The sequence below is a fragment of the Haemorhous mexicanus genome, chromosome 2 (genome assembly GCF_027477595.1).
Source record: "Haemorhous mexicanus isolate bHaeMex1 chromosome 2, bHaeMex1.pri, whole genome shotgun sequence".
Lineage (NCBI taxonomy): Eukaryota > Metazoa > Chordata > Aves > Passeriformes > Fringillidae > Haemorhous > Haemorhous mexicanus.
Genome location: NC_082342.1, coordinates 34,829,667 through 34,851,730, shown reverse-complemented (window position 1 = coordinate 34,851,730; position 22,064 = coordinate 34,829,667). Strand labels below are relative to the sequence as shown.

The window sequence follows — 22,064 nt, the reverse complement described above, 5'->3', positions numbered from 1 at the left end:
ATGAAGCTCATCTCTGCACAGGGAACAGAAGGTATGGTGGGAATTTGAATATGTCTAAATTCTGATTCTATTTAACTCTGGATTGCCTGTCTTGTTTGCCTGTCTTTGTTATACAGAACAGAATTTGTTTGCAAATTCTGTACTGTATAACAAAGCTGTAGTCTTAAGACTGGACAATAAACCACCAGGTGATTTTTTTTTTAGCCTTTTTTGAGTCCTGCATCTTTAAATGGGATGATATAACTGCCATTCTTTGATTTGGAAATGAAAGCCAAAAATAAACTTGAAGAGGAAAATGCTCTTGTAGCATGACAGCTTTTGCTGGTTTCTGAGGAATACTCAGAAAAAAAAGAATAGGGAAAAGTGAGGCTTTAAGTTCATGCTTTTCTGTATATCATGGGGATATAGGAAGAAATATGTGACAAGTCCAATATAACTGCCACAAGTGGAAATATATTGCTTGTTTATTGTGTTTCTGACTGCCTTGCTTGGACTGGATTGAAAACTGATGCTAGCTCTCTTTGCTTGAGAGGTCAAAGAACTGTTTTATTATCCTTTTACAGGTCTCTGAAGGGAGACCTTTTCTCTCAGCTTTGATTCCAATGCGTGAGTTTCACCAGTTTGCTGACTAGTGTCTTGTCTTTTTATAACTGTTAGCTGCAGTATGGCTTCTTTTCTTCTTTTTCCCTTTTGTGCACCTGTCTCACTTCCTTGGTGTGGGAAGGTTTGTGATTTCAAAAGCTTGTTGCTATGGTCCAATTTCCTTATATGCCTAAGAGTATACAGAACAACCTAGAGCTGAAATAAACTTTTCTCAGTTGAAAAATACAGAAATGATCTGGAGCTCCACCCTCAAAGTGTTCTGGTTTTACAGTTCATCCTGTCAACAGCAGATAAGAGAAGCAATAGACTTTGTGAAGGAACTGACCAGTCTTGGTGAGGATGTGCAAGACACAGACTGAAACTAGACAACTAAAAATGAGCCATATTTCTTAAAAGCCTAGTCAGCCACTGGCCCTCTGACAGGTACAAGAATGCCTAGTGTTGGCTTTTTACCTCTGTGGGAAGGAAAAATAAAACTGTGTACCAGAATTGTACTGTGTCAAAGAGTGTTTTTCTATACTTGGCCTTGAGCCGAACTAATTCTCTCAGCCTGATGTCTTGGCTTGTATAGGAATTGAGGACAATTGTGAGCATGTTCTGCTTGATGTTGAGGGCTTGCTCTTGTGGAGAAAATAGTCCAGTGTGTGATTCTTCTTATGCACTTGCACAGCTCTCACCTGAATGGAGTTTTGCACCCCTGTTCCCAGAGATGGGGATGGCTAGGTCTGTTCCCCTTGGTGGCAGCAGAACTGGGACTGTCAGCCCAGTTCTGTTCTCACTGATGTAGCACAGAAGTCAGTGATCAGTTTTTCCTATCTGAGGTTAAGGCACATGATGCTCTTTGGGAATGAATAGGTTAAAAGTACCTGATGCTGCTTGTACTAATCAGGTTTTTATGCAAACTGAAGTTCAGGTTTGAGATTCCTGCCCTTGGGTGCAGTTATGCACAGCATGTGCAGATGGGATGTTGTCGCTGTGAGGGGTAATGCTCAATGCACCAGTAGTGATGACTGCTCCTGGCTTTGTGCAGGAAAGGGAGATGACTTTTATCTCATCTCACCTCACCTCAGGGACATCCTCAGAGCTGTGGATGTCTTTGGGTCCTTCCATGGTCTGTGTTCTTTTTGGCATTTGACACTGGGGTGCACGTCTCAATTTCAGGGCCCTTCGTGGGATCCCTTAGATGAAAACATGGATGCTTCAAAACATGGTTGCTCTGAGCTGAACATGTCTCCCCAGGCTCCCAGTATGATCTGCAGAGAGAAAAAGGCCCTTTTAGGATGTGCCTTCTGTCACCCTCCTGTAGGTATTTTTAAAAGAGGTCAGAGAGTTGCGCTCTAAAAATGCTGATTCCTCTTGTAGTCTCCCTGGTCTCCTCTGTCTCCCATGTATTGTGTTGTATATTGGAGCAGCTGAGAGGAGTTTTACCTGCTCCTCTCACTTTGGGGATGCAGGCAGGCAGCATTGCTAACAAATCCATCAGTAAAAACACTGTTGCAGCGTGGCTTTCCCCCTTTCTCTTCATTTTAGCATTTTTTTGTTGAGATGGGAGAAGAGGAAACAAACAAAAAAAAGCCATCTAAGGAGTGGATTTCCAGGGGAATTTGAAGAAAAAGTCCAAGTAGTCAGTTCTGGTCTGTGTACTAATACACTCTTTCAGACTGGCAATCCAAGTGTTCCGGCTTCCACTTGTACACTATCAATCTCTTGTGTGTAGTCTGAGATGCAGGTTAAACAATAACTTCCCCTCCATGGTTTCTTTCCTTCTTGCAATCTGTACTCTTTGGACCTGCCATATAGCAAGTTTGTTTTACTCTTAAGCTGGTCTAACTGCCTTCAAGCCATTCTATTTCTTACTTCCTGTCAAAAGTCAGAAGTGGTGCTGAATCAGGCAATATTGTATCAGCTTAGGTTTAAAGAGAGGAAGAGAAAAAGGGGACTGGTGTAGAAAAAAAAGGCCTCATTTGTGAAAATTGGGCCAAATCATAAGACTGCAGAAGTAATAACCAAATGTGCTTTCAGGAAAGAAATAACTTCCACCAAATTAGCCCTTTGTGATCCCAACTACTGGGTGAGACACAGTGCACAAAATATATTGTGACTGCCTTGAAGCATATGACATCTAGCTGCAAACAGTTCCTTGATCTCCGTGGGGCTGTGAGGAAGTCAAGTGGGGAATATATGCTGCAGGCAGGTGGGGCATAAAGACTTGTCATGCTTTTTTTTTTCTTCTTTTTCCATAACCTAAAAAGAATAAAAATCTAAAAAAAATCTAAAAGGGAAACAGGGGAGGAAAATAGAAGCTATTCAGGTTGTGAGTTTTTCAGGAATGGAGAAGTCTTCCAAGTTTACCTTAAGGCTTTGTTTCCTGCCCTTGTGAGCTTGCTGCCTGTAGTTACAGTGCCTGTCCATGGTTTACTGCTGATGGCGTTTGATGACTTTCCAGGTGGCAGCAGAGAGGAGGAAAATCAAATACAAAAGGTTAGGAGACAGTTTGTCAGCCTGGCTTGCTAAGGTCACAGCATGGCTTTGAGTTACTTTAAGCATCAGTAGGGCTTTGAACTGTCACCTTTCTTAATGACTGTAGTGGCACACCAGTATTTTGGATGATGCTTCCCTTACAAGGCAAAGCCCATTTCTGAGGGCTGATGCTCTATTCATGAGGTAAGAGCTGGAGTGAGAAATATTTTTAATTGAACCAGTGGCTTCCATCATGTGGTTTTTTTTTCCTGTTTTGCATGTAGTGTAATGCAAAATACCTTGTCACTTATAAAGAAATCACAAGATGGATTATTATTGGTACCTACATGTTCCCAAAAGCACATTCTCTGCTGATCCTAAAATAAGAGTGGCTTGGCCTCTTAACCCAGTCTCTTCTGTGGAAAGAGTAGAGAAGTGATTCCTTTTGTAAAACTTGTATTTCATTTCCCCAGCTATCTGTAAGTAAACATTATGCAGTTTTGCCAACAAGTTCAACTTGAAGGCTTCGTACCAGGATGATTCTATGATTTGCCTTTAGTAAGTATTTCAAGAATGTCTTATTTCAATCAAGCTTTGAGAGGATAGAAGTCACAGCTGGATGTGGAATTCACGTGCTTCCAGAGTTCAGACCTGTTTGGGGTGAAGCAAAAGCTGATTTCCTTCAGTAGCAGAAGGGAGGGATATTCCAACTCCTCTTTCCCAATTCTCTTCACATTACTGGAGCTGTTAGATTCATTCAGCTCAAGGCCCTGTGCTTACCTGTGTGACAGATTGTGTCAAGGTAAAGGAGGGAAAAAAATGAGGCCAGGCTCATAATGTATCCTCTGCTTTTCTCGCTCATTGAACTGGTCACCTGAGGCTGAACTCCTGTGTCCCTTCACAATAGAAGGTGGATTTGTCAGGTAACAGCTGCAAAGACTAGGGAGTGCACAGCACAAAGAGGGACTAGCAGCAAATGGACATGTGAGGATTCAAAATGCAGTATTGATTGGCTCATTAAAATTAATAAGACACTTAATTATCAATGTCCTATTACATTTTGCAGTTCTTCTGGAAATAGAACAATTTATATGTCCTTATCCTGTCAGGAATACTTCACACAAGACAAATTTTAATGTCATTTTCCTCTGCAAACCACAGAATGTGTTAACTTTTAATAGAGCCCAAGTTCGTCAGTGTTTTATTTAGTAAAACATTGGTTTTGTAGGGAAATGTTTTTAATAGACTCAAAGATGTAGGCAAAGTATTAAAAAGTTTCTTTTATTGAGAGTGATCTAAATTAGCATATAATTGGGCTAATGTTGTTTTAGGTAGGGTCAAAAACTAATATTGGGTAGATATCCACATACTGGCCAATTTTAGCAAATCAGACAAATGTGTCTCAAAATACAGCACACAGAGGGGAAAACTCTCTGATTCAAGCTCAGGAACTCAAGGAACAAATATGTAGGGCATAGAAAGGGCATGCTGTTCCTAAAAGTGAAAACAGTGAAATTTTTCCCAGTTCTTCAGAAAAATGTATATTGCCTCCATAGTACATAAGTGCAATTTTTAAAGCTACAGATCTAATTGCCTCATGGAACCTTAAATGACTTAGAACTGGATTTCCAATGTGAATTTCTCTACTTTACTAAGTATTGTGTGGGATTCTTTTTTTTTTTGTTTTGTTGTGTTTTTTTTTTTATTGGTATCTTTAATAAAGGATTTTCTTGAGAGGGTTTGAGCCACCTGACACAGGGCCAATCTTGCTGAAATGAGAAATTGCTCTGGAATACTCAGTTTCCACGCAAGAGAGAGGCTGGAGATAGATAAAGTCATAAAACTAAGATTCTGGAATGATTGCTCGGTGGATGGCACTTCTCATTGATGTGGTCATTGCTACTTCTTTTTTCTACAAAAGTTTGATTGAATTTTTTTGCCACATTGCTCAGGAGAGCCAATTTTCCTGTTTAACTACGAAGTGTTAACCACAATCTTATAGTTCCCATCCCTGTTTTACCCTGCTGTTGTGCTCATCTTCAGTCCCACTTTGGAATAAGATGTGTGCTCACTTCCAGTATTGCTTGTCTGGTCTCATGATCACAGGTGCTAATGAAGAAGCTTTGGGAGCTGAGCTCAAAGAGAGACCCAGAAATAAAATGGTGATAACACCACACAGTCCTTCATCAAAACCATCCCCTTTCTGATAATCAAAGTCATTGGTAAGGTTCTTTGGTAAAATGTATGCAGTTGTGGGTGTGTGTTAAGGTGTTTGATGCTTTCTGTTAAGCTCCAAGACTCTGGAGATGTAAAAGCTATGCAAAAATATGTGTCATATAAAAAAGACTTCTCCCACTCCTATCTGTAGAGAAAAGTGACAGAATTTGATCCAAATGTGCCTTGAAGACTTAAAGAGATTTAAGCACACAGAAGCTTTGGTTTGAGCCTCTAGTGCCTAATTTTGGGTGAGGAAGTGATGGTATCCACTACCTCTTAGCAATGAGTTACTAGCATCATAACTTTATTCTCCAAAATCACTGAAGTCTTCACTGAGTAACCTTACAGAAAGCCAGAGAAGTTGGGAAGGAAGGAGAGGAAACTGCAGCACCAGCAACAAGTATTGTCTCACAATTATCTTGATCTAATATAAAAATCTGCATTTTAATTTCTGGCTCATCAAATTTCTTATTGTTGCATCAGCCTATATGTCTTGGTAATCAGGTGTCTGTGAAAAATTGCAGTCTCTTACATTTGTGTGTGCTGTAAATTCTGTGCAATTTTGACTCCCTTGGTAGCAGAGAGAATGAGTAAAAAGGCTGTACCATATTCACAGCAATCAGCAGGAGTCTCATCCACTACCATGCCACAGCCAAAAGACTCTGAAGAAGTGAGACTGGAAGTCTTTCCAGGTCTTCTTCAATTCCTTTGCATATATTCCTAAACCAGATTTTAAAGAGTATGATTAAAATTAAACTGACATTTTATCTGGAGCTGTAACCTCCAATGTCAGACTTGTGTCTCTTGCCATTTCTGAGAGCCCTGACAACAATACTGAACTTAACTTGCAGTGTGGGGGGGGGAACTAACTTTTGTATTCTTCCTGTTTGGTTTTTTTTCTCTGCTTTCATTCCTTGATCATATCTCTTAAAGCATTGTTTGTTAGTTTGCTGGTTTTCCTTTTGCCTTTCTACAGAAACCTTGTTCATCTCCTGCCTATCTTTACTTTCCCCAGCCACTCCTAAGACTGATGAGAAACAGATTCCTCATACTTCTGTGATCCTGAAGATACTGGGCAAACACAGATGAGCAGCAGGGAGGTGAAATATTTTATCCTCCACCCCAGTACAAAGCATCTTCTTTGGGGCTTGGGAGGAGGATGAAGACTGGATAGGGGAAGAAACCCATTATCTTCCTCTATCAAGCAGGTAGTTTTGGTGATGAAATATCTGGAAATATTTAAATATTTAAATCTGTAGATTTCATTAGAAAGGCTGAGGAGGTAAGGGTAGGGCTGGGAATGACAAAAGCAGGACTTGATTCAAGAAGAGAAAGCAAACAACTCAAGATTCCTTCAGGACTCTCCTGCAAGACAGAAAATATGCAACAGTGTGTTCCTCTGTGTCGGCTGTCTTTAAATGGAGGCAGACGGTCACGGGCGGTGTTTGGATTCCAGGTTCAGTAAAGGCACATCCTTCCGTTAGAGGAGGCAAAACAGTGTCACTTGTTAGAGCTCAGAATCCATCTCTAAATGCCTCAGTGACTTGTCATCGAGTGACTCAGTGCACTGTCATAGTAGGGCTTCTGTCTTTCACATCCAAGTTAAACTTGCTGAAACAGTGTCCTGCCAGCTCATATTAACAGTCCCCCCTCCCAAGCTTGTTTCCAATTGACTCACACTGAAGAGGGGATTTGGGGGTGTCAGGGCAGGAGAAGGCTGCAAGGGCAGATCAGAAATCTCACTACCTTGTAGACTTCAGAATGCCAGCTTTTCATTTGTTCTGTGTGCCTCTGAAACAAATCCTTGAGTTGCAAAAGAAAAACATTCAGAAGTGATGAGCTGTAAAAAATTGTAAGAATTTAGTCATTTACTTTGTCCAACCAACAATGTCTTTTCATTCAGGCAAAGGCTTCTTTTAAAGTTATTTGCTACTTTGGAAAAATGCTAATGTTGAAATGCTTTCAGCTTGATTTCCTTTATCCCCTGCAGCTCATTAGATGATCAACAAGATAGATAATTTTTTTTCTTTGTTTAATTCACATAATCAATTTTCTGCTTGGTGACCTTCATGTTTTTTTAAGAGCCAGTTCTTTCTAACACTAGGTACATCCTGCAGGAGCCCTTCCTGCCTTCTGATCCAATACTTATTCATCCTGGGACCTAGTCCAAATGCCACCAACAGTGTTTGTGTGGGCTTTTTTTTGTTTGTTTCAAAAACATTTCATCACATGATGACATATGGCAGCATTAAATGTGTAAATGTGCAGTTTAGGATGTAATGGTCATGAAGACGAAAAGAATCTCACTTGAGCAGCAAGTGGCTTTCTGCTTTTTACATCATACCTGCATTAAATTTAGTATTACAGTGGATGCTTTGTGTTTCTGATGATGTTGCTTTTCGAATCCCACCCTGTTATTTTGGCTCAGTATTGAGGAGCAGTGACTTCAACAAGGTGATCTCATCCAATGTGTGGTGTAGCTGTGTTTGTTTTTGAAGGCTTGAGATCCTGTTCCATCTGCACTTCTTGTAGCTGTAGGTAAATCATCTGAAATCCAAGATGATGAGCATGCCTGATCTTTGTGCTCTCCTTTCTCATGAGTTCATATGCTTCCCTTCCATGATGGGCTCTTGTGAGCATTTTTTCTTTTTACTGGGGTATCAATGGGGTGAGCAGGGAAAGGGTTCTCTGTAAACATAACTTGTGCTAGTTTCAGCATAAAAACTCCCTCTGTGAGGGCTCTAAATTGCTAATGAATTAACTACAAATTTTGGAGGAGAGTGTGGTTGACTTAAGATTCTTCTCAACTAGCATATGAGAAGCTTGTGTTTTGCTTTTTTTCTCAAAACCAGCTCGCACTCCTCTCCTCCCCCAAACTATAAAGCAAGGATGTGGTCATTGGCAGCTGTTTTCCTTTTGATGTGGTCTACTCAAAATTGACATGAAAAGTATAATTCTGAACTTGTATTTTCTTGGAGACTGAGTGCATGATGAAAGGACAGGAGGGATCTCTCTCCACCTGCTGGGAGTGTGCTCTTTGCTTGAGTTTCTTAGGAGCTAAGATCGGAGGATGAAGCTTGACACAGCTGAGCTCATCGTGGCACACAGCCATCCAAAGGCAAGGGTGCTTTTCCCTTTCAGCACTTGGCTGTGAGCTGACCTGGCAGGAAACTTTGCAAAGCAGTATGAGTGACTGTAGCTGTGGTGTAGTATTAAAGATCACAGAGCTGCCTGAAGGTCTGAGCATTAGGAGTAAGGTCTGTGAGACATGCAGTGAGACCTAATGGCTCCTCAGAACTGACGCTCAAGTAAGTGCCTTTTAATTCTGTCATTGTGATACCTGCTGTATACAGCTTTTCATTTTGCTTATTTTGTTCCTCTGTCCCCAAGCTCTCTGAACCTCTAGCACCTGCCCAGTCAGCTCCTGCGGGACCTGCTTATGCTGCAGAGCTGAAAGTCCTTAGTGCGGAATGGACTTTATAGAATCATAGAATTGCTTGGCTTGAAGTGACCTTAAAGATCATCTAGTTTCAAATCCCCTGCCCTAGGCAAGGAATTTTCTACTAGAGCAGGTTACTGGAAATTCCATCCAGCCCGGTCTTGAGCACTTCCAGGGATGGGGCATCCACAGCTTCTCTGGGCAACCTGTGCCAGTGCCTCACTGCTTTTATAGTAAAGTATTTCTTCCTAATGTCAAACCTAAACCTGCCCTCCTTCGGCTTAAGCCCATCCCCAACCTTGCCCTGTCACTCCTTGCCCTTGTAAAAAGTCCCTCTCTAACCTTCTTGTAGCTCCCTTTAGGAGCCTACTCTTCTCCAGGCTGAACAGCCCAAACTCTCAGCCTTTTGATTTTGACTCTTCTCTAGCTGATTCCCTGTCTTTAATAAATGTCTTTGTGAGAAAGACCCTGACAAAAAATCACGACTGGGTCGTGTATTTCTCCCCATCCCGTTGTTCTATTGCTCTGAATCCTGCTTTGATTCCATATGGAGAGATAATTCTTGTAATCCCTGCTGTGCTGTAGGGACTTCTGTGCTTTGCCTAGTGGGTTCCTTTGTTAGTGTAGCAGAGCACTTCTGGGATTTTCCCATCACCTATCTGGATAATGTCTTGTGTCATGTAAGTGTTATATATGTTCTTGAGAAGTTTTTCAGAATTGAGAGAATGATTATAAGCTGGGCCCAAACTTCTTCTGGTGTTCAGCTGGAACTATATTTTTACTCTGAGACAGAATTAAGTTGCTAATGCTGCAGCCAGTCTCACAAAATTAAATAATCCTACTGCTGTTTTGCTGTTCCCCTTCTACCTTGCAGTCCTCCACTTCATAGCCAAAGTGCTATAGTGTAGGAGTTGTGATGGCTTTTTCATGGAGGTGCTGTGATTCTTTGTCACCTTCTACCTAAACACTGCCAGTAAAGGCTCACAGTGAGCATAAAACACAACTGTGCTGGAGAAATAATATGCTTAGTTCTGTCACATAGGTGTAAAGGGCAAACGGGGAAGCAGCAGACACAGGAGGAGTAGGAAAACACATTTCTGATATAGCATAGTGTCATTTTATCTCTGAGTACCCTGCAATATATACAGAAAGACTTCAGCAGCATCGGTGTCTCAGAATTCATAGCCAAGATGAAAACAAAGCTTTCATCTGGCAGGAACTGTGCAGCAGGTATTTGGTAAGATCTGCCTGGCATGAAAGAGCAAAAGCCAAAAGTTGTGGAGGGCTTTTTCTTTTTTTTTTTTCCTTTTTCTTGTCTTCCCCCCCCTCACCCCCTTTCTTCTTTTCCTTTTCTTTTTTTTTTTTTTTTTTTCTTTTTCGTCTCCCTAACCAGGAGTCATAACTCTCTCAGTAGCCTGTGTGTTTCAGTGGGAACATTCAGGGACTGTCTTAGCAGCACTTGAGAGGCTAACCTTGAGAACAAAAGTAGTGTTTCATGTGGTTACGCACTAAAAGATGTGGGTAGGCATCCAGTGGGAATCCAGAGAGCGCGTGGGCGCTTGATTCCCTCGGAAACTGTTGGGATTTGGCACCTAAGCTGGTAAAGTGTTTTAAAAAACTCTTCAATATCTTTCTGAAAATTTGGTCTGATGTTGCTAATCATTGTGAAGGGTGGGGGGATTTTTTTATTGTGATGTAATGGTGGCTTTGATCTTTGTTACTTTCTAGTAGATAAACAGAAGGAAGTTGAAGGAAAGCAACAGAAGTGACTTTGGGATTGGAGGGATTGACGCAAGAGGAAGATAAAAGCTATGTACTTGTGTAGTTTTTATAAAATGAGTGGGAGGGCAGGACTGCTATGGGCTTCTGAAGGGTATAAATGCCAAGGAATGGAGGGCAGGGAAGAAAGAAACTGAGTCTCTACTCTGCAAGTGCTTGTGCAGGCAGGTAGCCTCACACAGAGCCTCATTCAAAAGGAGAATTTCCATAGAACCTAGAGAGTGTCACAGGGATGTGCTGCTGAGCAACAGAAACACTTTGTGTGGCAGCAAGGAAGGTGCCTGCTTTGGTACTTCAGTCAGGGTAAACCAATAAAATCTGCAGTTGTTTGCACATCAGATTGGTTGGCGTCTATAAATGTCATCACATCACATAAAAGCTGCTTCCCATTTGTGCTGGCCTTCCCAGACAGGAGGAGCTTTAGGAGCCTCCTGTCCCAAACTTGGATTGTTAGTGCTTGAATCTCCACCCTGCCTTACAGCTGGCTGCCATGGTGACACAGTTTAATCTCTCTGATCTCTTGTGGTATCTGAAACTTTCACCAGGAGGGAAAAGCAGGGTGACAGCTGCTCCGGGGCACAGGTTGGTAGGAGGGGAACACCAGGTAGGTAAAACAGTCTGTCTTGGGACTGTTCTTCTGAGATGTTAGGACATCTCTTATTATATCCACTAGGACGTAAGTATTATATTTATGTGTGAGGATATAATCCAGTAAGATTTGGGTATCTTGGGGAGTGCTTGATATCAAAGGTGTAAGAAAGCGACTTGATAATGATAAAGCATTAGCAGAAAATATCGACTCTTAACTGCTGGAGGTGCTGGGGATGTTCCTGTGTCAAGTGCACTTTTTGTAGCCAATAGATCTATAAACTAATTTGAGATAATTACTAAAGGAAAAATTAGACCAAATAGAGAAATGTTAATAAGTCACCAGAGCTGGATGGCATTCAAGAATCCTGAGGAGCTTGAATGTGAAACTGCAGAACTGCTGGCCAAGCTGTTTAATTTATCACTACAGACAGCCAGAGTGCCAGAGGACTGGGGAGCTGCCAGTGTTGATTCCCAGCTATGAAAAGGGCTCTAGAGGGGATCCTGGGAACAACACAACAAAGAGTCATGCTACCAGGAATGGAAGGGATCTCTGAATATGTAGAGAAATGTTAACTGTTAATGGGAAAGTCGGTGTGGCTTCTGAAAATGAAAATTCTGCTTCCCAATGTCATGAAGTTCTGTGGGGTGTCAATAAGGAAGGGTTAAAGTGGATATAAGATGTCTGGATTTTCAGAAAACTTCTGTCAACACCTTAAGCTTCTGTAAGTTTAGAGGAAAGGCTTTTTTATTGTTTGAAAGTCACATGGATAATAGGAAGTAAAACATTTGGGGCAATTTCACATCTTATGATGGAGAGGGAAATATCACTGCAGCAGCAACCAAAAAGGCCACCATCCTCATTGGGAAAGGGATGAATGACACCATTTGGCTTTAATATAAATGCTCAATGCATCCATATCTTCTGGGTGATGTGCAGTTCTGGTCTCCACATCTCTGGCAGAGCACAGTGGCATTGCAGAAGGGCAATGAAATGGGCTGCCTTCCAAGAAGAAGCTGAAATAGTTGAGACTGTTCCATATGGGAAGAAAGGAAAGAACACAGGTTTAAATCACAAAGTCGGCAGATAAAGCTAATATGGGCCATCAGCTCTTGTGCTTTTACAACCAGGCAACTTTTGATTAAACACGATGGGCTTTGATTTTAAAATAGGTGGAAGACTATACTAGTGCAGTGGAGAATTGGTGACTGCAGCCTCAGAATAGGTAGAATTTGGTGACAGGATTTCAAGCACTCACCTGTGCAGGGCAAATCCCATTGGCACTTGGCAAGACTCTTGCCTTTGCAAGAATCTCTGCATGACCCTTCCTTCCCCAGGGCTCTCCTGTGCAATTTTTCATAGGAAGCAATTATCCAGGTGGCTGGCAAGTGTTCGACACTCCCTTGTGTGCACAATGAGATTTTTTTTTTTTAATTATAAGTGACTTATTCCTCATAGAAGTAATTTTTTTTTTTTAATGCTGCCTTCAGCAGGGTGTGCATGTGAACTTTATTTTAATTAAGGGTGAGGAATCTGTTTTACATAACTATATCCCAGATTCTCATGAGAGAGTGAAAACAGCCCTGAGGGGTTGATGAAAAGGACAGTGTAATCAGGTTGCCTCACCGATGGGAGGCCTGATTCCAGTCTCTGAGGTTTTCTGTACCTGTGGGACTTGCTCCAAGCTGGTTGACAGCCAGAGGAATTGAACCAATGCAGAGGCACTGCCTCCTCACAGCTTTATTTTGGGCCACTAATTTGTGGTTCTGGGCAGCTGCTGGGGTGGCTGTTGCAGCTCTGCCTGGGGTTGTTGTCCCTGTAGGGGGAGTGGCCAAATGGGATGTGAATCTGCTTCCATGCACTTTCAGCCATGTCCTGTTGCTGGCTCAGACAACTTCTGCCATGTTGCCTGTTGCCAGGGTATTGTATTGCAACTCTTGGTTTACCCATCTCCTTGGAACAGGGGTGCCTGTTATGATCAAAATGTGATCCCCACAAGCCAGCTGAGTTGCTAATTTGCTGGCAGTACTAATGGGATTGGGTCTTTGATAGGGTCTCTATCAGATGGTTCTCTGAATCTTTGAGAAAGAAAACAAATGGCACTGGAAGTCACACACAAATGTTGTTGGCTAAAATTTGTTCTGAATTGTAAAACCTGGAAGGGACAGGGAGCAGATGAGTAAAATGTTTCTGTACCATTAAGGAGGGAAAATCCAGGGTGAGCATGTGGCCTTTTGTTTATTTATTTTCCTGCTAAGAAAAAAAAAAATGTGATAAAGGTGTTAAAACTCAGCTGTTGCTGGAACTGTACTGGAAGTGGGGCATACAAATAAAAGAGGATCTCTTTCACTGTGCACAAAGAGAAATCTGAAAAACAAACCACGAACTCTGTAAAGAGGCTAATGAAGTTTGTGGGTCAAACCTGGCATGTTGTTAGCACCTGCTGTTTGTTTGTGGTGACTGAAGCAAGCCCCCCTTTCAGAAAGTCTCTCATACTGGAGATGGTTTTGCTCTCCTGTTATCAGAACCTTGGTGTGTTTGAAGAAGCTGGACTGGTGACAGACTGTACAGCTGAGACCTTCACCTTGATTTCTGCTGGATCTGGTGGTAGCTGGCAATTTTTTCTGATGCCAAAAGCCTGGAGAGATTTGACACAATGCCACTGCATGAGGACAATGTTGGTTTTGTTCTATTTCTGCTTCTGCCCCAAGAGCTGGCTCTGGAGAGTGTCTAGAAATTGGCTTCTCTTAGGGGAATTTTATATGAATCAAAGGAGGGTTTTGATGCTCAGCTCCTAATGTTTCATTGAAGTGGCAGTTCGTGCCATTGATCTGAAAAGTGTTTGGAAGTTAAAACTGATGGGAATTAACTGGTGATGCTGGGGCTTTGCAGCCCCAGGTGGGCATCTGCCACCCATCTCCTGGGGAAGGAGGAAACAGATGAGCAAGGAGGTGGGGCAAAGATAAGCCTGTGGGAATAGATGTCCTTCAGCTGTTCAGCAGAGCAGCATAAACGAGTGCACTTTAGAGAGAAAGGAATGTGATGGTCGTGTCACAGCTTGGATGTGCTTTGCTCTGGGGCGAGTTCATAGACTGGAGCATGTGCCTTGAGTGGAGGTCAACAGATTCAGCCTGCTATGAGGTGAGTGGGGAGCAAGGTCCATGTCAGTCATGGCAGTCTGAGGAGATGTGCTGAGGGCTTTAAGCACCTCAGAGTGCAGAAGCTGTAGAGAAATGTCTGATGGTGAAATGTTTTTCCAGAGAAAGAGGCCTGACCATTTTCTTCATCTTAACAGAACATGAGGAAATGGCCTCAAGATATGCCAGGGGAGGTTTAGATTAGATATTAGGATTTTTCTTTTCCCACAACAATGTTATAAATCATTGGAACAGACTGCTTAAGCAAGTGGTGGAGTCACCATCCCCGGAAGTGTTCAGAAAATGCGTGAATATGGCACTTGAGGACATGGTTTAATGGTGAAGAGGGTGGTGGTGCTGGGTTGATAGTTGGACTTTATGATTTTAAAGGTTTTTTTCCAATCTTAATGACTATGATTCTGTGACATGAAAATTTCATTCCTGGCATAGGTGGTTGGAACAAGAACACTATAAGCTGTGCCAGGAGCAGTGATGCAAATCTCTGCTTTATGCAACTTGTGCCCTATAGGGAGTAGGGTAAAGTGTTGTAATCACTTGGTAGTTTAAACCAGGAACAAATCTGTGAGGCTCATTCAGGTGGAAAGGCAAAAGAGAGTGAGCAGTGCCAGTATCTCTGATTGGGAAAGTTGCACAGAAGATGGGTAAGGATGGCAGAGCACTGCCAGTTCCTCCTGCTCTCTGAGCTGTTTCCATTCTGAGAGTGGTACCAGCTGCAGAAGCTTCTGCCTGGCAGCCTTTTCCAGCAGCAGATCCCTGCTCCATGCCTTGCTCTGGGGTCGCTTGCAAAATTAACAGAGGGTTGGAGGGTTGTAAGTGCAGTACCAGAATGGGACAGAAACCTGGAAGATGTGTTTCTTCTCTGCTGTAAACCTGTGTGACCATTCTCAACTCACTTCAGCTAGTCCTCAGTTTATAGAAAGGTAGTGGAGCTACTGTGCACCTTCAGATATTCTGTGTTACCTGGCAGAAGTTGTTCTTTCACCCACATTAGTAACATTTTATCTCTGAGTAGTGTTTTATGCATGAATGCTTTTCTGTGCAGTGCTTAAAATTTAGAAAAAGGTCCTGAAATTTTATGAGTCTCTTGTATAGGCGTAGCTGGCCAAGGGGGCGGGGGAAGGAGGAGTTGTATGCTTTTCTGGAGAAACTCTTGTGCATTTTCTCTTCTAAAATAATTTCAGGCTATTTATTTATATCAAACCTTCATTAATTCATTGTACATTGTGAAACAGCAGATAGTGGGCTCTTTTGGAAAGATGTACAGATTAGAAGATGCTTCACTACATAAGCCATAAGCAAGGAAATAAGAACACCCGAAGGAATCACATGAAGTGAGATGCTTTCTGGGTCTGCTACACAGCTGCAAAGCAATGGGTGAAGTCATATTTTGCCCACACAGCTCTCCTAAGCCTCAGTACTTTGAGTTTTACTTTGCTTGCTTTGGCTTCTGAGGCAGCCGGTGTCTGGAGCTGAGGCACTCTGGTGCTTTGCTCAGTGTCCCCAGAAGACCTGCAAGCTTAGCCAAGCTTTTGGGCTTGAAAGAGATGAGCTGTGTAGCTTGAATTGCAACTGGGTGCCTCTAGTTCTGGGAGGCTGTAATGACTGCGACCTTTTGAGATCTTGTTCAAACTGTTTTTGTTGCACTCAGACAGGAATGTTATGTTCTTTGTTCCATCTCCTAAGAGGCAAGCTTTTCTGTATAGGCCGCTTGTGGCTTTTAGAGTTTGATATATATGGGTCAGGGGAGGAAGCAGGCATAGACTGCTTTTTAATGTTGCTGAAAAAAATCCTTCTGAGTGCATGAAGTGGGTTTCAAGATTCCAGCCGGATTTTTGCAAATAACCTCAGTCTTGATTAGGAAAAGAAATAAGCCCCCAAATGTGAATTGCTTCCAATTTGTGTGCACACAAGTGAGTGGGCTGACTCTTCTCTGAGACAGACCTGTATGGTAAAGGGTTCCATCTTTAATTCTGAACCCCTTCTCCTGCAAGGAAGCACATAACATCTCAGCTACCATTAGTGAAAAGTCAATTTTTTCAAGCAAAATAAAAATGTGCATTCAGTAGTTAAAACTGAGGTAAAAGTTTGTATTGTGTCTTGGGAGGGCTCTTCTTGATGCTTGTACACCTTTAGGTACATGTCTTAACAGAATCTTCACAGACTGGCTGAGGGAAGGGGACTCCAGAGGTTATCTGGCCCAACCTGCTGTAAATGGAGCAAGGCTACCCGCAGCCAGTTACCCACGACTGTGCCCAGACAGCATTTGAATACCCAAGGATGGAGACTCCACCACCTTTCTGGCCAGCCTGTGCCAGTGCTTGGTCACCTTCACTGTGAAAAAGTGTTTCCTGATGTTCAGAGGGGCCCTCTGTGTTTCAGTTTGTGCCCATGACCTCTGGCCCTGGCACTGGGCATCCCTGGTGAGAGCCTGGTTCCATCTGCTTTGCATCCTCCCTGCAGGTATTTATAGACATTGACAGGATCCCCCTGAGCCTGCACTTCTCTCGGCTGAGCACTCCCAGCTCTGTCAGCCTTTCCTCATTGAAGAGATGCTCCCCTCAGCATCTTTGCAGCCCTTTGCTGGACTCTCTCTGGCCTGCGTGCCTCTCATAGAGGAAAGCCCAAAACTGGACCCAGCACTCCAGGTGTGCCTTCACCAGTGCTGAGGAGAAGGGAAGGATCATCTGCCTTGAACCTGCTGTCAATACCTGGCCTAATACAGCCCAGGATGCCATTTGCCTTCTTGGCTGCAAGTGCTCACTGCTGGCTCACACTCAACCTGCTGGCCACCAGGATCCTCAGGTCCTTTTCTGCCTGAGTGTTTTCCATCTGGATGAACCCAGCACCTGTAGGTGCCTGTGGTTTTTCCTCCCTGAGTGCAGAACTTTATGTTTCTCCTTGTTGAATTTGGTGAGGTTCCTGTAGGCACACCTGTGGTTCCCTGGGTCTTCTGGAACATCAGGATTGACATTTGCTTCCCTCCAGTCTATGGGCCCTTCTGCCAGTTGCCGTGATTGATCAAAAATTACTGGGCCTGGCCTTGCAATGGCATTCCTGGATATATCCTCTTAGGGCCTGTGTACTTATTTAGAGTTTCTGTCTGTAGATGTGAGCAGAAACTTCTAGAGAAGGGCTAAGGCTTGGGAATCAAGCTGCTCTTTGGTTCTCCTTTCTTCTCTTCTTTCCCTCTCTCCATTGCCTGTTGATCTCAGTCATCAGCTACTGCTAGAGGCTCTTTGCTTGCATGACAAGGCTATTGTGGGTTTGGCTTTAGATTTAAAGCTTTCAGATAATGTGGCTTTAAAGCCAGGACACCTCTTTTGCAAAGGTTCTTGTGCTGTGTGGGGGCCACTTCTGAGGGGGTGTGTCACGTACATAGACAATTTGGTGTGTGTCTCCTGTGCAGTGTTTGCTGTTTATTCCTGGCTGAGGAAGGGACTCTGCAGCAAGGACTGCCTGTGCAACTTCAGCTCAAACTGCCTTAACTCACACTATTTACTTTGGAAATTACAGTTTCAATGGCTGCTGATAACCCAGCTGATTGTTATGTTTTACATTTAGCACAGTTTTTTTAGTTCTTTCCTTAATGACTTATGTAAATAATTTTAGAAGACTTAGCATTAATTTTGGAGAAGCTGGCGTATGGGGCTGTGAGGCTAGCAGCAGGTGCTGTAAATAATCACTCTTCTAAATTAAGCAACACTTTCTGAGGCAGTAGGTTAATTTCTGGGTAAGCAGCCTGCATACAGATTCTTGGAATCAGCTGGATCTTGACCCAGCACATGACTCAAGGCTTTGTGTAGGTTTAATTGCTTGAGTTATCTCACTGAAACCTTTCATTTTTAGAGGAAACCGGGGCTGTGCTTGAATGTCTGTTGAAACTGTGTTACACATTGAAATCTGTGGCACCTGGCTTTGTGCTTGTCTTTGTAGCTCAGTCTTCACTGCTGTTGGAGATGTATTTGGAGCAATGGCAGTGTCATGGCTTAAACAGCCAAGCTGCCTTGAGCCAGGGTATCTATCACAGAATGGTTTGAGTGGGAAGGGACCTCAAAGATGATCTCATTCCAACCCTCTGCCATGGGCAGGGAAACTTTTCACTAGACCAGGTTGTTAAAGCCTCATCCAACCTGGCCTTGAAGACTCCCAGGGATGGAGCATCCACAGCCTCTCTGGGCAACCTGTGCCAGTGCCTCACCAGTCTCACAGCAGAAAATTTCTTCCTAATATTCAATCTAAACCTGCCTTCTGTCAGTTTGAAGACTTTTCCTCTTGTCTTATCACTACATCCCTTGTAAACTGTTTCCCTCCACATTTCTTGTAGACAGTATTTGGGTACTGAAAGACCACAGTGTTCATGAGTGGCTTATGCTGAAGTCTGTGCTGCTGTGGGTTTCTTTCATTTGTACAAGAACAAGCAAAGTAGTGCTTGAGAGCTTTGTGCTGTTTCTTTCTCCACCTTTGTGCCTGTGAGAGGATTTCTGCAAAAGTATTTCCTCCAATATCTCTAGTGGAGCTCTCATGGTATGTGCACGCAGTAACTGTTGACCAGATTGTGCTCAAGTGCAGCCTGTCACTTTTGTCGCAGCTCTGGCCGGCATTGTTCTTGCTCAGGAGTTGGAGATTCCCTGCAGAAGTGTGACCCACTCATTGTAAAACCACTCTTGAGTCTGTGAGGCTGATGGGGCCAGTGGTGTTGGTGACTTGAAAACCTAAATGGTTTTTCATACACTCTGCAAAACTCTGAGGAAACTGGTAAAATCTTACTGTTACTACACAGAGTATGATTTTGGAACACTTTGTCCAACTTGTGGAGTAGGAAGGTGCAGTTTTTACAAGCTCAAGATCTCTTTAGGTCTATCTTCCTGTGTGAAGATTGTGCCAAAAAGTAATGTGAAAGGTGGAATTTCTACTTACATGGAATCCTATGTAAAGTGGAATAGAGCTGGAAAAATGCCCTTCTATAAGGATTCAAGAGAGGAAAGAACTTTAGATAGCTGGGGAGGAAGAATGGTTTTTTGTTGCCTTTATACAGCTATAAGCTGGGACTTGCCCTATCTTTGGCTTAAAGTTGGTGCTTCCTGTGCCATTGGATGTTCAACCTAATATCAAACTGGTGCTTGAAATCATACATCTGCTAAAAAGGTCTGAAGCCACTTCCTGCACTCTTTAGCTTGATTTTTTTTTTTTTGCTATGGTCAGTCGTCTTCAGACCAAAATGCTCTTAGGCTTGAAAGTCAGTGTTGGGATACAGCCCTTTCACATTAAAAAAAATTAATAATCCAAATGACAGGCTCCTGAAGGTAGAACTCATTTCCTGTGAGCAGCATTACAGAGTGACATGGCCTTTGTAATTTTTTTAGAGGTCTGTAATCTCTTCTCACTTTTTAGATTAAAAATTTACTGACTTCTTTGCTCTGCAATGTTGAAGAAGAGGAACAGTTTACATGTGCAGAGTGTAACAGAAAACACTGTACTTCTTCTCTATAATGGAAACTGAATGTATAAGCAACTTGGTTTTTTGATAGCTCAGCTTTGCTTGAAAATCTGAATTCTCATGTAGCTCTGAAGGCAAACAGTCCTCCTCAAGTGACATTCTGGTTCTGGGGGAATTGGGGCTGAAACATTTTTAAAAAGAAATGGTGAAAAGGAAGTCACACACACTGACTCTCTTTATGGATCTTCTGACAGTGGATGCCTTGTGGGTTTAACAGGTGATCCAAATGCATATTGATGCTTTCAGATGATCTCAGTGTATTTTCTGGGATGCTGTGAGATGTCTGTAAGCTTGGAAATGGAAAGGTGCAATGGGCAAGAGCTGGATGGACAATGAGTTGGTGATGGGAGCATAGAAACATGCTGATCTTGGACAGGCTTTTCAAAAGGGGTCAGAATTTGAACTTTTAAGTTCAGTGGGGTAGAAGGCAGGGAAATCTTCTTTTCCCACATATGTTAGCTCTGTGTGGGCCACAGGAATTGAAAGCATCAGGTAAATAAGTGACCAGATGTTCAACAGGTGTCTGGAAGGTTGACTTTCTGAATGGACTGCTGAAAAGAAGGCAGAGGACCAAAATTCTCTGCTCTACATTTGTAGATTTTTGATAGGTAGTTTAAATAGGTGATTTAAGAATATTGCTTTGCACCTTTCTCAATGACTGCCCTAAACTCAGTCTATCCAAATATTTTTTCCAGGCAGCATGAAGAACTTGTAATGCTTTCTGTTATCAAAAGCAGAACTTGAAAGAGTCCTGCACCATACCAAAGATATGAATGCTGTGTTAAGGAATTTGGACATATTAATAAAAACAACATATTACTCTACCACTCTCACCTCTGAAATTTAATGTGTCAAGCAAATTGCTGAAACAGTAGACGGAAACTTGGCAATTACGTTTGTGTGGCAATTTGATTCTGTTCTCCCAAAATACCTCTGGAGAGCATCCAACTGTAGCTCTGCTCTGATCCCAAGACTACCCTGCAGATGCCCTGAGCACACAGACATGTAAGCAGCAAGCTCTGGCGGCCTGATCTGTGTAGTTGCTAGAAAGCTTCAAAATCTGCCTTGCTCTCAGAGGGCTTTCCATTTGGGAAAGGAACTGATACCATTCCAATTTTAACTCTGGAAGAGGAAGGGAAAATAGAAAAGCTTCAGAGAAGCAAGTTCTTGTCTAGACTGTGGAGCCAGCTGGGTGTCTTGTTCTGTCTTGTCAGGCTGCCTTCTTGTTTGGGACTGTGTCTGTGCATTAAGTCTGTGAAAATAAACCCACTTTTGGTGTGGCAAATGAACCCTGGTCTCCTATGACCATCCTCTGCCACAGTTGTTTCAGCACTGCTTTACTGACCTGTAAAAATGCACAATCTTTTCTCCTTGCCCTTTCACAGTCATCATTTGAAAAGCTTTCCTCTGTTTTTGCTTTAAAAAATACTTTTGAAATGAAAGTTCCCTTTTGTTTCACTGACTATAAAGTGTGCATGATAATTGCAGGATAATTGCTGTGTTAGGTGAGATTCTGCAGTGTTTCTGCAGGACAAAACCCTGCTCCAAGCAGGAGCACTTCAGCTTCTCTCACTCAAACCCCAGGGGCCAGGGACGAGGAATTTCCTCAGTTTTGTGCTCAGCAGTGACAGTGGTATCTGTGTGGATACAATTTATTGCACTGTAAGTAATAGTTTAATGGACTTGCGTGTGATAAATGCTGGTTTGTGCTGGTGTGTGGTTTTCAATAGTATGGCAGAGAATTACTTAGGCCTTTTAATCTGCATCATTCAAGAAGGCAATATTTTAAAAATGTGATTATGATATCAAGGGTTTGTGAAGTAAAGGGCAGAGAGGCTTTTGCTGCTCCGAAGTTTTCCTGTCTAGAGAATGTAAGTCATAAGCATGACAACTATGGGGTTTTTTTGTGTTGTTTTTTTTGTTTTTTTTTTTTTTTTTTTTTTTTTTTTTTTGCTATTTGATTTGCTGGGTTTTTTTGTTCTTTGAGTCAGGCTTCTTTCCTTCTCCTGCATTTGGATCCTCTTAAAAATAACTAGTTTCAGGGAAAAATGCAAGCATAACAAATAACCTGTGGAAGTCTTCTGTCATTTGCTAACTAATTACCACTTTTAGAGTGGTACTTGTCTTGTTTCTTCAGCAATGTGTTGAAGAACAGCATCAGTGTCTACTTAGCTGTGCTCTTGCTCCAAAATGAGTCATGTTTCAGTCTCTGAAAGCCCCACTGTCCTTGACTGACTGTCTTTTAAACTTTTTTTTCTTTTTATCATTTGTTTGGGTTGTTTTCTGTTGGTTGCTGTCAGGGAGATGCTGTGGTAGCTAGAG

General features: G+C 42.5%; 1 protein-coding gene across 12 annotated transcripts in view; it reads left to right on the top strand.

The window, feature by feature from the left end:
• The window catches only part of PAK1 (p21 (RAC1) activated kinase 1), a 98,313-nt gene that overhangs the window by 28,149 nt on the left and 48,100 nt on the right, over window positions 1-22,064 (top strand). The window contains exon 1 of one of the 12 annotated variants that reach the window (XM_059838412.1): window positions 5,263-5,285. The exons of 9 other annotated variants lie outside the window; for them this stretch is intronic. The gene's annotated coding sequence lies outside the window, so the exon portion shown is untranslated. Of the gene's footprint in view, window positions 1-5,262; window positions 5,286-8,452; window positions 8,589-14,151; window positions 14,229-22,064 lie in introns of those variants that run through there. 2 more of the 12 variants (XM_059838411.1, XM_059838410.1) reach the window with 2 other exon arrangements.